The sequence below is a fragment of the Adiantum capillus-veneris genome, chromosome 11, assembly GCF_014529385.1.
Source record: "Adiantum capillus-veneris isolate H3 chromosome 11, ASM1452938v2, whole genome shotgun sequence".
In the NCBI taxonomy this organism is placed as follows: domain Eukaryota; kingdom Viridiplantae; phylum Streptophyta; class Polypodiopsida; order Polypodiales; family Pteridaceae; genus Adiantum; species Adiantum capillus-veneris.
The window spans coordinates 75,721,043-75,740,784 of NC_140941.1; the positions used below are offsets into that span (position 1 = coordinate 75,721,043).

The window sequence follows — 19,742 nt, forward strand, 5'->3', positions numbered from 1 at the left end:
TCACTTTTGTCTTTATTTTCCATGGGCTTGACATTCCGTCTAGCCCCTTGTTGGAAATTAATGTACGAAGCAACCGTGGTGTGGTGGATTACTTTGGTGATAGAACCATGCTGTTGAGAGTTGACATACTCGGCCATCTCTTTGGGTAATCTCGCACAAAATTGTTGCTTTTGCTCAGCAAAGTCTATCTTTTGAAAGATAGTAGCCTTGAGATGTAATTTCCAAAACTTATCCACTTATTTGTGGATAGACTCATGAGAGAGAAGCTTTAAACTTCACTATTTGGTAAGCACTTTGTCCTTTGCATCACTTGCAAGGAATTTATTCATGATGGAAACTCGTAGAGTTTTCCACGTCTTTGGGGCTTCGCCGTTGCCACGAAGGCTAGCCCACCATTGACGAGCCGATTTTGGATGTGCATAGCTATATAGCGTAGTTTGGAGGACTCCATGAAGCCCTCGTCTCCAAAGGCCACATGAAATTGTTGGATGAAGGCCAATACTTTGTCAATAGCACCAAAGGTGCCATCATAGGTGAGAAAAGAGATACTATTTCCTCCCTCTTTGAACTTCTTGAGCTTTTGTGACCTTCGCCATGTAGGATAAGATTTGCGATGTCCTCCCCTCTTGTATTCTCTAGGAGAATAACTATTGGAGGAGGAAGGTGAAGAAGAAGGAGAAGAGGGTGACCTCTCGTATGGGAGAGTCTTATTTTGGGGGTCTCATCAAGAGGCCTCCTAAGCTCTCTCTCCTCTTGGAGAGGAAAGGAAATCCCATAAGCACGAAGTTGTTGAGTAACTTCGGCTTGCAAAGGGGGGTTGCCCATAGCTTGTTGCAACCTAGTGACAGGATAATTAACAAACATGGGGCATGATCATTAGCACCTTCGTTTGCAAAATCAAAGTTATCAATGTTCATTCTACTCTCTTGGTTATTGCCAGCCATGTTAACTAAACTTATGTATTTTGTCATAAAATCTAATATCTAACCAACCCAAATGATTTTCTCATATTAAATTTATCACTTAATGTGGGAGAATAAATGGGAACAAGTGTTAAGATATAGATATGTGCTTATAGATCTATCTCAACACGGGGCCAATAGTAAAGGGGCCCAAATGGGAGATGGTCTATCAAGAGCAAGGCTAACCAATGGAGCATAAGACCTTAGGGTTAGCTTCATTGAAGACCTCCAATAATGTGTGTAAAAGTCCTTTGACCTTAGGTAAGCTAGGGCTGAGCTTGAGGTGGGAACCTGGCCCAAGCTCGAGGTGCTTGTCGTGCTTGAGGTGCTTGTCCTGCTTGAGGTGCTTGATTAAGATGCTTGAGGTGCTTGAGTGGCTCCATGCTTGAGGTGCTTGACTTGGTGCATGATTAAGGTGCTTGAGGTGCCTTGAGAAGCTTGCCTGAGATGCTTGTGGGAACACCCCCTACTTCAAGTGCTTAGTCATGCTTGATGACTAAGGGGCTTGCTCATCCAAAGTCAAAAATATCCCTACAAGGAGGGGGGCGAGCCTACAAGGGGGGGGGGATGAGAGAGAACACACACACACACACACACACACACAAGGGAAGCCCCAGCTTGAAGAGGCAGCAAGGACACTTGTCAAGTTCCTTCCCATGTTGCCCTCATGGTGTGCTTGAAGCCTATTGGTTGGCCACCCAAGGGGTCCAATGATAATTTAGGATATTTAATTAATTGATTTTGCATTTATCAAGTCCTCTCTCTCAAAGGGGAAAGGGGGACACTTGTCCCAAGGCTACCCATGTTGCTTGTAATGGCTCCTGCTTGTGATTGGCTAGGCCTGGAGGGGTCCAATGAGCTTCAAGCATGAGCTACAAGGGGGGGTCGACCCAAGCAAGCTAGGGGGGTGCTTAAGGGGTATACTCACCCACACACACTCACAAACACTCTCATTGTGTACTATGCAAAGTGCAAGAGCTCCCTCTCCTTCTCCAAGCAAGTAGAGGTTGAGAGCCTACACCAACACTCTTGGCTATGGAGTGCAAATCCATCCAAGAGCCATGCTTCAATGCTTGAGCTTGCTATCTATTTCTTCTTCATTACTATGCTATTATGTATGCTAGCACAAGAGTTATGATAAGTGAGGAACTAGCTCTTTCTCGTATGAAATGTTTCTTCTTCCTCTTCCCTACCCTCATTCCCTGCTAGCTCTCTCCACCTTCGAAGGTGTTTGAGGTCTTGGGACTGAGGCTTGGTATAGTTAAAGCTTTCTTCAAGTTTAGGTTATGCTATGATGGTGATGCATGAATCTTTCCATCTTCATTGCTTCACCTAGGTCACAAGGAACACAAAGAATGTATTGTAACAAGTCTCTCTTTAAGGGAGAAATCATAATACAAATGCCTATTGGAGGGGGGACCGGCTCCACATAAATCCGGTCCTCAACTGTTGTCATGATCTCTAAATTCTCTCTCTTGCAAAAGTATTGTCCATGTCAAGTTAACTAATTGCTATAATTATGTTGCTATCTTCAATTATGTCTATCCGCTATGCTCACAAAATCATTTCTTGAAAGTACTCTCATTAAATTCCGCTACTCTCAAATTGAATAGGCAAATTCCATTACATATTTACTTAGTGTATGCTTTGGCAATTCAAAACCTTAGTTGCTACTGCTCTTAGCTTTTGAAAATAGGCACTTAAATATCTACACCCACGGCTCGAATTGATTAATTATAGAGAGTAGTGGAGTGAGTCTAACACAGCGAAGTTGTCAAGAGATAGCTCCTTTCGGACTTCTTATGGGTCAATAATGGTAAATCCATAGGCAAGTCTAATAAGACTCCATTATTAAGACCCAAGCTCCCAAAGTGTCCACCATATCCCACATAGTGGGCTCAAAAAAATCGATAATAGGTCCTAGTCCCACATACCCTAATATAATTAACAAAATCAACCAGTAATAGGCTACTTAAGAACATCTCTTCTTAAGCAAGAAAAGAGGAACCAAATGCTCTGATACCAATGTAATGGAAATGGCCTGTGAACTTTGAGAGTAGCGGAATTAGGAAATTAGATAAAGCACTTTTGTGAGATTACTTTGTGAGCATACCGGGTGAACTTAATTGATGGTAGCAACATAAACATGATACTTAGTTAACTTGGCATGCACAATGCTTTTGCAAGAGCGAGAGTTTAGAGAACATGACAATAGTTGAGGATTGGATTCATACAAAGACGGTCCCCCCTCCAATAGGCATTTGTATTATAGTTTCTCCCATCAAGAGAGACTTGGTACAATACAATCTTTGTGTTCCTTGTGACCTAGGTGATGCAATGAAGATGGGAAGCTTCATGCATCACAAACATAACATAAACTTTGTAGAAAGCATTAACTATCCCAAGCCTTAGTCCCAAGGCCTCAAACACCTTTGAAGGTGGAGAGAGCTAGTGGGAAATGAGGGTAGGGAAGAGGAAGAAGGAACATTCCAGAGGAGAAAAAAATAGTTCCTCACTTATCATCACTCTTCTTGCTAGCATACATAATAGCATATTAATGAAGATGGAGAAGATGACAAGCTTAAGCATTGAAGCATGGCTCTTGGTTGGATTTGCATTCCATAGCCAAGAGTGTTGGTGTAGGCTCTCACTTCTCACAAGCTTAGAGAAGGAGGTGGAGTTCCTCAACTTTCACCAAGTGAGAATGAATCCACAAAATGAGTGTGTGTGTGTGGTGTATACCCCCCCAACACCCCCCTTGCTTGCTTGGGGCGAGTTCTAGCCTTTTTGCATGCTTCAAGCTCATTGTACCCCTCCCCCTAGCCAATCACATGCAGCATGCATTCAAGTACATGGGTAGTCTTTGGACAAGTGTCTCCTTATCCCTTAGAGAGAGAGAGCTTGAAAATATCTAGATATTTATTGGATGGAACTAGAAGCTTATTGGACCCCTCTTTAGCCCAACCAATAGCATTCAAGCACACCATGTGGCTAAGCATAGGGAGAGTCTGACATGTGTTCCATGTGCCCCTTGAGAAAAGGGTTGCCCTTTGGGTGAGTGGGAGGTTAAGTCAAAGATTCTCCTAACTTTGGGACTTTTCCCCTCCTTTGTAGGGTCTCTTTTTGACTCAAGCACCTTACCGCCCATGCATGGGAAGCTTCTCAAGCACCTTCCTTGTTAAGTTTGTAGGGTCTCTTTTTGACTCAAGCACCTTACTCCCCATGCATGGGAAGCTTCTCAAGCACCTTTCTCATTAAGTTTGTAGGGTCTCTTTTTGACTCAAGCACCTTACCCCCCATGCATGGGAAGCTTCGCAAGCACCTTCCTCATTAAGTATGATAAGCACCTCAAGTACCTTAGTCATCAAGCAGGACAAGCACCTCAAGCACCTTAGTCATCAAGCACGACAAGCACCTCAAGCACCTTAGTCATCAAGCACGACAAGCACCTCAAGCTTAGGTCGGGTTCTCACCTAAGCTCAGCTCTGACTTGCCTAAGGTCAAAGGTCTTTTAACACTAACTATTGGAGGTCTTTAATGAAGCAAACCCTAAGGTATTTTAAGCTCCATTAGATGCACGTTACCTCCTTTTGGACCCGTATTGAGATGCAACCATCTCTCCTTTTGGTCCCCTGCTGAGATAAGTCTAGAAGCACTTATTGCACATTGCTCTCTGGTAGACCATCTCCTTTTGGACCCGTATTCAGATGCAACCATATCTCCTTTTGGTCCCCTGTTGAGATGTTGGAATTAGGGTTGCAGAGAAACGCACACAACTTGGAGAAGACAAAGGAATCTCAAGGCACACAATAGAGAGTGTGTTACTTAGGATGCATTGAAAGATAGATAGTCCGAGAGTGATGGGCGTATAGATAACCCGAGAGTGATGGGCGTATATACAATGCTCATGGGAAAAAACCTCCTAAAGATGGAAAAAATGCCTCGGTGGTCCTAGTGTGTTCACACACATCACTATCACATGTATATGGTAACAAATCCCCCCTGGAGTGATGCGGTAAACGAGAGCTGGCACATGAGTAAAGGGAAGTGCCATGCCCTGAGGACATGATCAGTCCACAAAAGGGAGTAAGCCCAAAGATTTGTGGAAAGCTTCAAGCTTCTCACTAGACAGTGTCTTTGTGAAAAGATCTGCACGGTTGTCCTGTGTTGGCACATAAGCCAAGCTGATCTCTCCTGCTGAGAGCTCTCCCTCACATAGTGGTAATGCACCTCAATGTGCTTTGTGCGAGCATGAAAAACTGGGTTCCTCGCAACTGCCAATGCGTTGTGACTATCAGTGTAGATAGTGTTGGCAGTGTCCTGTCCAACACCCAAATCAGCCATAAGGCGTCTGAGCCATACACACTCAACCATAGCTGTGAAGACTGCCATGTACTCAGCCTCACAACTCGAAGTGGCCACAGTAGGTTGCTTCTTGCTCAACCATGATATACATGAACTGCCAAGCATGAAACAAAAACCACTTGTGGACACTCGCATGTCAAAACAACCACCCCAATCTGAATCCGGAAAAGCATGTAATCTGGTGGCAATGATCCCCCCTTGGGATAAAACAGGCCAAGATGTAAAGTGCCACTAAGGTAGCGGAAAATCCTCTTGACAGCCTACCAATGCTTAGACCCTGGGCTATGCATAAATTTGCTGACCTGTGAGACTGCAACTGAATATCTGGCCTATTGTTGCATACATAAATGAGGCAACCAACAGCAGTTCGGTAAAGAGTGACATCAGTAGGATTGCCAGTATCATGTAGACTCAACTTCAAACATGTTTCCATGTGAGTGGCAATAGGTTTGCAATCCTGAAGTCCAAACTTACATAGCAATGTCTCTATGTAACTTTTCTGACACAAGGCAATACCACCATCACACTGCTTAAACTGTATACTGAAGTAATGATGCAAGAACCCCAAATCTTTCATCTTGAAAGTAGCATTCAAATCAGCCTTATATTCAGCAATATGTCTCTCATTTGGTCCAGTGATCAACAAATCATTGACATAAAGAACCACAATGAGAAGTACATCACCCTCACGCTTTACATACAATGTGCTTTTTGTTGGACTGTTACAAAAGCCTCGTTTAACCAAATGAGTGTCAACTTTCTCATACCAAGCACGAGGAGATTGCTTCAACCCATACAAAGCCTTGTTACATCTGCACACTTTGTCCTCTTGTCCTTTTATGACAAAACCGCGAGGTTGCGTTACGTAAACTTCCTCAAATATGTCACCATTCAAGAGAGCAGTAACAATGTCTGATTGATGTACATCCCAACCAAAATGAGCTGCCAATGCACATAGAAAATGCACAGTAGTCATACGACAAGTGGGAGCAAAAGTCTCTTCATAATCTATGACTTTTTGTTGTGCATAACCCTTTGCAACAAGTCGAGACTGATGGCGATCCATCTCACCATCCGGCTTGCGTTTCAACTTGTAAACCCACTTCGTACCAATGGCCTTTTTGCCAGGAGGCAAATCACATAAAGTCCATGTGTCATTTTCTATAAGTGCATCATATTCTGATTGCATGCCAGCCATCCAATTTTCTGAATTCTGTGCTTCATCAAAAGACAGAGGCTCCTCAACATCATGTAAGCTAGACATAGCCAAAGCATAACAATTTGATGCATAAGATACATGGTGAGAGCTTGAACGAGTACGACTAGATAAAGGTGCATCCAATTTACTGTCACGCAAAGTGTGCACCAGCCATTTTGGCATACCTCTAGCCTGCTCATTTTCGGCCCTTTCCTCATCAAGTACATCACGCACATCTGCATCAGTAATAGGCTAGTCTGTAATATTTTCAGAAACCCCCATAGGCTGTACATTTGCCTCATTGAAAATTACATTCGTATTTCCACCACTGAAAAGAGGCAACAAAGTGTCATAAATGTCCTGTGAGCATTACTGTCTCTAGTACATGATAGCAAGGGCTGAATAGAATCTTCCACAAACACTACATCCCGTGAAACCAGAATATGCTTTGTTTGCGGATGATATAACCTGTAACATTTGCTTTTAGCACTATAACCAACAAAAATACATTTGACAGCCTTACCATTCAATTTTCTGCGCTGTGATTGTGGCACCAAAGCATATGCCAAACAGCCAAAAACACGCATGTGCTCAATAGAAGGCTTTCTATCATGCCATGCTTCATATGGAGTAATGGACTGCAAAGCTTTCGTAGGACACCTGTTAAGTACATAAGTGGCACACATGATGGCCTCAAGCCAAAAAGAATGCGGCAAAGCTTGACTTTTGACCATACATCGTGTCATTTCCGTCATTGACATGTTTTTCCTCTCAGCAACACCATTTTGCTGAGGTGTATAAGGCACTGTACATTGGTGTTTATCCCACGACTAGCCAGAAATGCATTAAATTCATGAGACATATACTCCCCCCCTCGATCGTAACGGAGGGTGCCCATAGTACATTTCGAGACATTTTCAGCCATAGCCAGAAATTGTTTGAAGCACATAAAAACTTCGGACTTCGCTTTAAGCGGAAATACCCATGCATGCATGGAGTAATCATCAATGAAAGTCACAAAGTAAAGGTAATTGCCCAAGGACGGAGTTTGCATGGGCCCACAAACATCACTATGTACAAGCTGCAACCTGCATGTGGCCCGAACTGAACCATCCTTTGGAAACTTAGAACGCTGCATCTTACCCAAAATACAGCCTTCACAAACATTTTTACAAGTGCTTCAAGAGGCGGCAAAGAAGCAACCATACCAGATTTCTGCAAACGCAGCAAACTGGCAAAATTCAGATGAGCAAAACGTTCACGCCAAAGTTTTGCACCTGAAATAGCCCTTGAACCTGCAACTACATTTGCAAAATTTTGTCCACACTTGTCATACAAAGTGAGCTTATACAGCCCACGACACAAAAGGCCAGATGCAACAATTTCATCACCAAAACTGAGATCATGAACTGTACATTTGTCATCCACAAATTTGACTACAAGTCCAAGTCTAGCAAGTGCGGATACAGACAAGAGATTCTTCTTGATCCCAGGTACATAAAGTGCATCAACAAGTGTGAAGGAACTGCCATTTGCAGCAGTAAGCACTATCTTTCCAACTCCGTGAACTGGATAAGAGGCATTGTTGGCGCAAGTGACTAAATTCCCGTGAGGGACATACTCGAGAGAGGTAAACAATTCACGATGTGAGGTAATGTGCTTTGTAGCACCACTGTCGAAGTACCACACATGTGAATCTACAACAACTCACAAGCATGCATAATGGACAGCAGGATTGTAAGTGCACTCTGCGCTAAAAGCCCATTCTGCATCAACATCAGCATCACAGTCTCCTTTCACAATAGACTCAACAATGGCTGCATTTGTAGTGGAACTAGCATTTGCAGTGGAACCACCCTCTTTCTTCTTAGCCTCTTTGGCCTTCAACTTAGGACACTGCTTGATCAAGTGATCATTTGCTTTACAATAATGGCAACGCATCTTCTTTTTGCCCTTATCACCAGAGTTTCCAGATGAATTGCTGCCAGCAGAAGCATTAGGAACAGAATTTTTTCCACTCGCAGCAGAACCATAAGAAGTGGCTGCATTGCTGTTACCACCCTTTCTTTGAGAAGCAATAAAATCCAGTTCAACTGCACGCTGTCTAGTCCTTTTTTTTTGGAAAGTGACTCTTGCAACAGCAATGTGCATAATGCATCAAACTTGACAACTTCTGGATTTCCTTGGGTCATAAGTCTCTAAGTACTAGCAAAAGTCTGGTAAGAATCTGGTAAGGCATCAAGAACAGTCTGCACAAGGGAACTGTTTGAAATGACTTCATCTGCATAAATAAGTTGCTTATTGATATCCTTGACACTAGCAAGGAAAGTGTCCATATCATCTTCCTCATGCATAATCTTTGACTCCAGCTCTTTACGCAGCAAAGCAATTTTAGCCTCATTGCGACTTGCATAAAGACCAACCAAAATATCCCAAGCCTGTTTTGCAGATTTTGCTGAACGGATGTGAGGAACAATGGTGCGCTTCACAGACAATGCAATCAATGCATGAGCCTACGCATCCTTTACATCCCAGCGAACTTGTTCTATCGTAGGCAAAAAAACTCTAATAGCAGCAATCCTTGCAGCAAGACCTGCAACATCCTCAACATCGCCTACATCCTCAGAACCAGGATGTACATCAATGCCCTACACAATGTTCCAGACGCCCTTTGACACAAGAACATGTTGCATCATATAAGCCCACATAGGGTAGTTGTCCCCATCCAACCTGTCCTCAACAACAAACATCTTGAACACATCTGTGTTGTTGTCAGCCATGGTAAATGCTGCACCTGATGTGAAAACTGCTTGAAAATAGGAGAAACGGAGCGCGAACAACACATGCTATATAGCACAAACCGTAGAAGACTATGAGGCACCTGTTATGCAAAAAACAGCACTGACAAAAATTTTGCACAAAATGACGAAATAGCCTGTGCAATACTGCCTGTAGTGGAAACGGAGGCCAAAATGAGCCCGAGTAAAAAATCTGAGCAGACTAAGCTCTATGAGCCCTCCCAAAATTTTTGTCGACTTGCGAATGCTTGTCGAAGCTCACTGAAATCGGAGAAAGTGAGCAGGCGTGTTCTGGAGCAGCTGGCGACTAAGCCTGGGAGGATGCAACCTGCTCTGATACCAATTGTTGGAATTAGGGTTGTAGAGAAACGCACACAGCTTGGAGAAGACGAAGGAAGCTCAAGGCACACAATAGAGAGTGTGTTACTTAGTATGCAATGGAAAGATAGATAGCCCTAGAGTGATGGGCGTATATACAATGCTCGGGGGGAAAAACCTCCTAAAGAGGGAAAAAATGCCCCGACGGTCCTACTGTGTTCACACGCATCACTACCACATGTATATGGTAACATGAGATAGGTGTAGAAGCACATGTCTCTATTCTAACTCTTGTTCCCGTTTATCCTCCCACATTAAATGATCAGTTTAATATGAGAAAATCATTTGGGTAAGCCAGATATTAGATTTTATGACACATTTTTTGGATAGCGCCGCCGTTTCAAAGAATGCTTTTTTGTATTGGGCTTGAAACTCGGAGGGAAGCATTTTATCTTTCTCTACTACAATCTTTTTCAAGGCAAGGGTATCTTTTTCCCACAAACATGGTGCTAATGATTATTCTATTCTTAGATGCCAATAGTTTATGCTACTCACTATTTAAACTCTTCGATGGCACTTAGAGGATGAAGTAGCACTCTAGCCTCTAGCTAGACAAACCTAAAAATTACAGATCGCTTTTAGCCACACAACAAGAATTTTTAAGCCTTCTTCATAGTAATCATCTCTTCGTTCGTGGAAGGAACATGAGGTAAAGGAGCATCCTTGCCATCATATACTTCCAGCCCAATAACTAAAAAGAAACCAGATGAAAATCTGCCCCCATGAAGCTTTGCCAAGTTTGAAGTCCTCTCTATTTGACCCACACCAATCGCCTCTCCATTGTAAATGAACTCAATGTAAGCGCCGGTATCACATTTTTTTGCCATCCTTAGTATGAGCACCAAAGCAAATCACAAATCCGTTGATCAGAAAAATAAACAAAGAATTTTTATAATTGTTTTTCTCTCTATGTTTTTCTTTGCCTCTCACGCTTGCTTCCTTTCCCTCTATTGTCAATGCCACTCCCTCTCTCTTCCCCTTCCCTTTTCCCTCTACTTTTTCTCTCTTCTTCTTTCTCCCAACTAATATTCAACTAGTTTGTCTCTCTCTCAAGATCTCTATCTCTCTTTTCCTTCACTCTATCACTTTATTTCTCTCTCTCTCTCTCTCTCTCTCTCTCACACACACACACACACACACACACACACACACACACACACACACACACACACACACACACACACACCCTATTTATCTATTTCCCTCTCTCCCCCTTCCTACATCCCGTGTCTCCGTAGTTGGGCTAATTGTTCTATTTGTAGGAAAATGTAACACTGATTCAAGCTAAAAGCTAATAGTCTTGTAGTTGTCGCCACTGTGACTTGTCTTTGTTGACTAAACTCTTCGTAGCATCTTGTCTTCCATCTCTTGATGACAATTTTGCTTTTTCACTGGTCCGCTTGATGTTCTTCGGATTTCCTTTGGTGTATATAACTTTAAAGATTCATATGGAGTTCCTTGATCTTTCGTTAGCATTCGTGGTGGTCGTTTCTGAGACTTGGTGACCTTTCTGACAATAGATTTTGATCCTCTCATGTCTTCACTTGACCTTGATTTTGTGGTTTGCTCTTGCATCATACTCCCTATGGATTGTCAATGTGTTTAGCTGGACTTCTTTGTCTTCAAGTTTTGAAGCTTGAGTCTTCAGATTTGTCCAATCTCTTCTTGGAGTACTCCTTGATTTGGTTGTCTTGTATTTGATTGTATTTTTGTGCCGCTTGGTTTCTTGGAAAATTGAAAAGAAAAAATAAAAAAGAAAAAGGAAATCTAAACGAAATCAAGTAGTATGAAGGGTTAGCAAAGTTTTCTTGTCAAATGTTGAAAGATTTGCAGAATGTTAATTGCATGTATCAATATGTACCATAAAGCCCACATCGCCGGTACTCCATGGACGTTTTTTGAAGGCAATAAAGGCCTAGTGTATAACGTGAGCCAGCAATCAAATGCGACACAGCTTGTCTCATGTTCATGCCATCATATTATTTGAGCAATTTTGAGGAGGCACTCTGTACAGGCTTTTTCACTTTAGAGACATAGGATGTTGAGCATATACTTCTCGTCCAGTCTTTCATGTGTTCAAGGTGCTGGCAATGCTGGGAAGTTGAGTCAATTCTTGCCTCTCTTCTGTATGATTTCATGTTGCTGTCGTGCTCTCAATCTTTGCACTGGGCAAAATGTAACATGTTGTGGAAGTTGTGGATCAACTATTCACGATGCATCATCAACCATGCATTTCTCCACTTGGGTTGCCTCTCTCCTTGTGCCTCTTGCATCTCTTGCTCAATAGTTGGATTTGCTTTGATTCTTTTTAGAGCTTGTTTTTGAGATGCAAGTTTTTTCTCTACACTCTCAAGATGCAATTCTACTATTGCCACCTTTCCTTCCAAGGTCGTTGTATGTTCAATAATATCCTTTATTACTTCTTCCGAATCATAAATAATGGGAGAACATGCTCTTTTGTAAGTGTCGCATGCGATACACGAGGTGGGAGAACATGCTCTTTTGAAATTGAGTGGACATGCCGAGCCATTTGGAATGCAAAATGCTCAATTTCAACCACATATATTCCTTTTATAAAATAATGCATTAGCCACCAACAACACCATTTGGAGTAATAATTTGGCAGGTTTGCATGCTCTAATTTGGATGCCAAGGAGATTGCAAAAGCACTAGGTGATAAACCCTCTGCGAAAAGCCTCACCCTAGAATCATTCAATGAACTTGTCAAACGAGTCTGAAGGCCCCAATTGTAGAGCTCCCAAGGTGGCCCCTTCCACACGGTTGACCCTGTCACTGAACTCATACATAAGCTCCTTGACAAGGCGTGCAAAGGGTTCCTTTGGGATTATTGGATTCGTGCTCTTTTGATATTTCCAGATTTCCCAAAGTGCCACACTGCCTGGCCTCCACCTTCTCTTCTTTTGGACGGGTGGTGGTGGTGGAGGTCGTGGTTGTCGCTCCAACTTTGCCATGTCATTCTTGTACTTCTTTCTTCTTTCCTCGCTTGCTTTTGGGCATCACTTGAGTGGCCTTCATCTGTCGTACGCTTCCTCAATGTGTTTGGCTTCTTTCCTTTGGGGGAGGCAGACACTTTCTTTTTCTCTGTCTCTCTGTCCCTCGCAAGTCTTGCCTCCTCTTCCACTTGAGCTTGGCGGGCTTCCTCCATCTATCTTATTTCATCTTTAGTTGCTATATTCTTCCCCTTGGACAAGATGCTTTCAATAACTTTGTGGAGGATCTCTTCCACTTGCTCTTGGGTAAGCAAGTATGGTGCATCAGATGCTGATGCCTCTTTGCGATGCTTGTATGACTTGACCAGGGTGGACATAAAGATTTGCTGGATTTGTTGGGTAGGGTAGCCTATCTTCCTCAACTCCTTGAACGTATGGTTTGCCTCCATTGCAAAGTATTTCTCCTATTCAGCATAGAATTCCACCATCCTTCGGTGTAGGGACTCCTGTGTGGCCTTTTGCCTCTTCTCCTCTTCAAAACAACGCTCCTCCTGCAGCCTATCCCCCTCCTCCTCTGCCCATCGGGCCTCCTTCTGCAAGCGTTGAGCCTCCTCCTCTGCCCATTGGGCCTCCTCCAAGCGTTGAGCCTCCTCCTTTGCATGCTCGGGAACTAGCTGGCTTAGGCCAGGGAGGTCTCCTCATGTTGCAGTCGATAGAGGTTCTAGGTTTCGAAATATTTCTTTAAAGTAGAATTGGTCAAAGTCTTGTGTTGTATTTGGCGATGGAGAGTCACCGAAGGCCATGAGTGCAGATGGGGGGTTGCGATGATGACTTTTACACGGACACCTTACGTGCGAGATGTAATAGAAATGGCCTATGAACTTTGAGAATAGCGGAATTAAGAGAATTAGAGTGAACATTATTGTGAGATGACTTTGAGAACATAGAGGGTGAACTTAATTGATGGTAGCAACATAAACATAGTACTTAATTAACTTGGCATGAATAATAACTTTGTAAGAGAAAGAGTATTAGAGAACATGACAATAGTTAGGACCGGATTTACTTGGAGCCGGTTCCCCCTCCAAGGCGTTTGTATTATATATTCTCCCATCAAGAGAGATTTGATACAATACCTCTTTGTGTTCCTTGTGACCTAGGTGATGCAATGAAGATGGAAAGCTTCATGCATCACAAGAATAGCATAAACTTTGCAAAAAGAGTTAACTATCCCAAGGTCTCAAACACCATCGAAGGTGGAGAGAGCTAGTGGGGAATGAGTGTAGGGAAGAGGAAGAAGAATCATCCATAGGAGAAAAAAATAGTTCCTCACTTATGATCACTCTTCTTGCTTAGCATAGCATAATAGCATACTAATGAATATGAAGAAGATGGCAAGCTTAAGCATCGAAGCATGGCTCTTGGTTGGATTTTCATTCCATAACCAAGAGTGTTGGTGTAGGCTCTCAACTTCTCAACAAGCTTGGAGAAGGAGATGGAGCTCTTGCACTTTGCACTTCCCACAATTAGAGAATGTGTGTGTGTGTGTGTGGGAGAGTATACCCCTCTCTCACGCTTGGTCCACCTCTCTCTCTCTCTCTCTCTCTCTCTTTTGCATTAGTTAATTATATCATTTGGATATGTGTCATTTTTTTCCTCTTTGAGAGAAAGAACTTAATTATTTATTTTTATGCATCTAAATTCTCATTGGACCCCTTTAAAGCCTATCCAATATGATTCAAGCACATCATGAGGACCACATGTGGAGGATCTTGACATGTGTCTTTTATGCTTCTTAAGATATCATGTTTGAATTGAACACTTCAAGCGCCTAGTCAATTAAGCATGGAAACCGTTTATGGCTCTTGAGAGTTTATGTTTGAATTGAACACTTCAAGAACCTTAGTCATTTAAGCATGAGAAGCACCTCAAGATTGGGCAAGGTTCCCATAAACACTTTAAGCATTTTAGTTAGCAAGCCGACAAGCACCTCATGCTTGGGTGGGATTCCCACCTCAAGGATAGCCCTAGCTTGCCTAAGATCGAAGGACTTTTTAACACTAACTTTTGGAGGTCTTTAATGAAGCTAACCCTAAGGTCTTTAAGCTCCATTAGATAGCATTTCTCTTTAACAGACCATCTCTCATTTGGACCCCTTTAACCAATGAGAAGATATGGTATCTCCATGTCCTCTCCCTTAGCTAACATCTTTAAGACTTGTTCAACAAGCTTTTAGATTTTTTGGGGTCGATGCTACCATAAACTTGACTAATCTTCTTCTATGTAGCCACTAGGCATCAATATCTTGAACATCCAGACCCTCATTAGCCTCTTCAACATCATCATCATCAATACTACCATCTACGTAGCCTTTGTCTCCACATCTGCACCCTCGTTTTATTTATTGTTGTCTTCTTGCGCATCATCCAAGTCACTCTTCTCTTCTTCTTCTTCTTCGTATGCCAAAACAATAGCAACACCAATGGCATGATCAAGAGCTTCTCCTGCACCCACGATACCAACTTTACAACCATCATTGTAATCTCTAATAAGCTCCCTAATCTTTGCATGTGCGTGCATTGTTTAGTAGCTTCCCAAACTCTTTCTTCTCATTTAGATCCTTGGTGTTGTCATTCTTAAGGACAACTAGAACTTTATCAGCTACTCTATGTAAAATATCTTGGGGTTGATTGCCATGTTGTTGTATGAGGTTCAGAAGGGCTTCCTTCTCGTGTATCCCCTGAGTGGGGGGGCCTTAGTCATGTGATACGCTTATGTATCACCAAGGCTGACAAGGTATAATGGGGGAAGGGATTATGGCTCCCTCCCCCGGACACGTGGCAAAAGGAGAATCCTCCGGCCAGTGTTTCCTACACCAGCCAACTATGCGAGACACATAGAGAAAGAAGTTGCTTTGCGTGCAAATAAAGGGAGAGAGAGAGAGAGAGAGAGAGAGAGAGAGAGAGAGAGAGAGAGAGAGAGAGAGAGAGAGAGAGAGAGAGAGAGAGAGGCCGTATAGATTAAGGGAAAATTACCAAAAAACTGCTCTAATTTATGAAAATTCCCAAAATACCCCTCAAATTTCAAAAATTCCCAAAACACCCCCAATATTTTGTCACAAATTCCCAAAATGCCCTTCAATTTTTCCAAAATTCCCAAAATACCCCTGGTTGTGAGATTAAATTTCTTGAAAGACGAAAATATTTGTAGCTTTTCGTAAGAAGTTTGATTGTCTATCAATACAAGATGCTAAAACTAGAATTTGGGTATGTTACGTAGGCTTTGGGGATGAATTTCTTCATGATTATTAGACATAATTGCCCCTTTACAAGGTAATTTGTGACAAATTACATGCTAAGCACTCCAAAATGGATCTCAATTGTTACAGAGGAATAAAGATTAGAAAATCTTGAACAATCCAACCAAAATAGATACAAGGGTATTTTGGAAATTTCCGCAAATTACAAGGGTATTTTGGTAATGTTCTTTAAAAAATATATTGCAGCTATTAGAGGTTACTCATTTTTGGAAAAAGAAAGATGAAGAGAATCAAATGTAGATTCTTTCTGCATGCATGCAGTGGGAAAGAAAAAAATGAAGATGAATATGGAGGGTAGACGGGATGACGGCGATAGCGTTCGTTTTGCTGGCAAGGCAGGGCGAAGGAGCACGAGGGCATGGTGCTTGCAGGAGGGCGCCGTAGTTGTGCTCGACACCAGACAATGCATGCTGAAATTGTTTTTTTTTGTATTCCAAGCTGGGCGAATTGGACACTAGTACAGTGTTGGCGTCATGGATAGCACGGGCTGCTCAATGTTGAAAAATCTGACGTTTATGGTTCGAACCCATCATTACTCTAGGTTTTGATATTTCTTGTGACGAGTATAAGGAGCCTTGAAGGCATCTTCCAAGATTCAAGCCAATTGAATTACAAACCTGCCAGCAGCTAGTTTGTAATGCATGGCTGCCCGCCACCAAAAAGTGACGGACATGCATGTTTTCATAGTCTAAGTCTGAAGAGTTTGAGGGCGGGAAAACGGTAGGTAGCAATATGCGAACTGAAGATAGGGAGAGGGTTCGACCCTACTTGTTGCTCCCCTTCTGGCGATGGAAGAAGAAGGGTAACTGGAGGGAATAGTCTCAATTCTAAAGCTGGGGAGATGGGTCGTAGGACTCGTAGCCGTGCAACGTCTCCTTTGAAAGCTGCAATCCATCCCAACATGAAGAGCAGCACTTGTCAAAGGGAGCTACAATCTCCCCATACTCGCACCTTGTTGACCGACTCCCTACACATAACAACGAGATCAACCAGCTCCTTGGCTTGCTTGGAGAGCCCTATCATTTGTGGTTCCCTCTCTTTGTCTATGGTGGAGCTTCCATAGGTAAAACCTCCATTCTGCTGGTGATTTTTAGGTAGTTGAAGCGGCCATTTGCATACACAAGTTGTCGCTCATCTCATACACGTATGTGGCTCGTGGGCCTAATTTCCGTGTTTGTACTTACTTCTTGCAGATTCAAGCCTTGAGTTTCTTCATCAGCAGTGTTAAGCTTTTGCCAATACTGCTCGTCTTTACTTGAACCTGCAGGCAGGAGCTTTTTGGTCATAAGGATATTGTACTTTGTCTGGATTCTTGCATTTATTCTTCAAGCATCACTTTATTGGCTTATGGAGGAAAGGATCATTCAGTAAGTATTGCAGTTATGCAATGCTATTTTGTGCTTGTATGGCAGGCCAGCCAAGCCTTTTGTCATTAATGCTCAAACCGTTTTCATGTCAGATTGTGGAATGTTGGAGCAGGGCATTGTGTAGCCATTGCTGAGGGACATATGGCAGCTATAGGAGCTCTAGCTTTATCCAAGGAGACTAAAAAGTTTCTTGTCAATGGAAGGAGGTACTTTTAGAATTTTTTTAGCAGCATTTGTTCCGAGAAGAATGCTGATATTTTTGCACATACCAGTGATCACACCATCAAAGTCTGGAGTGGCATTGGCTTTGAAGACAGGGCCAATAAAGACTGGCCAGTACTACTTTCATCACTAGCAACAGTTGCTGCCCATGAAAAAGACATAAACTCCATAGCTATTGCTCCAAATGACATCCTGGTTCGTACTAGTTCACATGTAAGGACACAACTACTTTATGCATTGGAATGACATTGCGAATTTTCAATTGTCATTAGCTTTTTGCAATTTTTGCAGGATAGAACTGCTCGCATATGGAGGCTTCTAGAGCTAGTCCCAGGAGTCACTGTGTGGGCATAAAAAGGGTATCTGGTCATGCAATTTTCTCCTGTGGACCAATGTGTTTTAACAGCATCTGGTGACAAAACTGTCCGCATATGGGCTCTTTCGGATGGGTCTTGTCTTAAAACATTTGAAGGCCATACAACCAGTGTACTCAAAGCATCTTTTCTCTTGCGAGGAATGCAAATCATATCTGCAGGTAGTTTTTGACGTGTTTTGTGGAAGGACTTCAACATTGCACATAAGGTTTTGTGGATGACCTTCAACATTACGCACCATGATAATGTTTTGTGGAAGACCATCAACATTGCACATCATGATAAGGTCTCAGTGTGCCTATTTATGAACTAATTGTAGGAGCTGATGGCTTGTTAAAACTGTGGACCATCAAGGTAAATGAGTGCATAAACACGTTTGATCATCATGAGGACAAGGTGCATGTTCGTAGTTTGAATTTTTGGGCATCACTAGTGATAAGTAGTTTAGTCGAGGAAAATCAGCTTCTTATTTTCTATTATTTTGGAGATCTGGGCTTTAGATGTTTGTGCAATTGATGAAATGCTTGCTACTAGTGATAGTGATTCAGCTATAAACTTGCGGATGGACTCTACTCAAGAGAATGAAGAGGAGGCATTGCGCAAAGAGGTGCGAGTCATCTCAAGTAAGAGTTTATGTGGTCATGAAGCTTTAATTTTTAATCAGTTTTATTTTTCTTCAGGAAGAAGAGACCTTAAAAGATCAGGATTTGTCCAATGCTCTAACAAATACTGACTATGCAACTGCATTGCAACTTGCATTTGAGCTGAAACGACCTTTTAAGCTCCTAAATGTCTATACTGAGCTTTTCAGGTTTGTTCATAACTGATCTTTGATGTTCTGGCCTCATTCCTTGGTCATGATTATCTGTGATGGCATTGCTTTGTAGGAGCAAGTAGATGGGGATGCATGTACACAATGTTCTGATAAAAATTAGATAAAGAACACCTTTGATTACTATTATCTTATGTTCGAGAATGGAACACAAAACCCAAGTTTTTCCATGCTGCCCAACATGTGCTTTCAGAGCTTTTTTAGCTTTTCCTCCAAATGAGTTGTTGGAGGTGAGTTCATGCTGCTTCAAATTCAACCAGCACATCTCTTTATTTTACTTATGAAGCTTCTCTACCTACTTTTTTTCAGGTATCTGGTCTTCATGAGCTCATTGAAGGCATTTTCCCTTACACCGAATGGCATTTTAGTAGGCTTGACCGGCTACATAGGAGTACTTTCCTTTTGGATTACACACTCGCATCAATGCTGGTATTGAATCCTTTGGAAACTCACGACCCCTCTATCAGATCGTTTAAGTTACCTACCACAGTAGATGTTAGGATCTTTGTTAAATGACTTTTTGGTCTTTGCCTAGCCAATGCCTATGTAATGTGTCTGTAAGGCAGTCAATTCACTTATCTTCATTTCTCTTGAAAACATTGATCCCCCCCCCTTCCCTCCCTCCCTTCCTTCCCACCCTAGAAAAAAAAGTAAGCTATTAGAGTATTACCTCACGTGTCTGGTGTAGCTGGTCTCTTTGTGGATTAATCTTTCATTAAAGGTATTTGACTGTTTTGTACCAGACCATGGCTGTAGGGCAGGTTGCAAGAGCTAAGAATCGATCACGATACTTGACCCTCTCACTCACACATTTCAAGTCTGAGCAAGGTGGAGATGCTTTCTAGGGTAACGTAGGTATTTTCAAGGATGGCAAAGGTGCCTCCCCTTCTTCTTGGGACACAATTGATTCTTTCTACAATCGATGATGATTGGTAGGTGAAGCATCGGTGATGGAGTATCGAGATATTCGCAGGGG

The 19,742-nt window shown here is 42.4% G+C and overlaps 1 pseudogene; it reads left to right on the forward strand.

The window, feature by feature from the left end:
- The first annotated feature begins 17,233 nt into the window (after nucleotides 1–17,233).
- LOC147447467 (uncharacterized) lies at nucleotides 17,234–19,282 on the forward strand (annotated as a pseudogene).
- The last annotated feature ends 460 nt before the right edge of the window (nucleotides 19,283–19,742 follow it).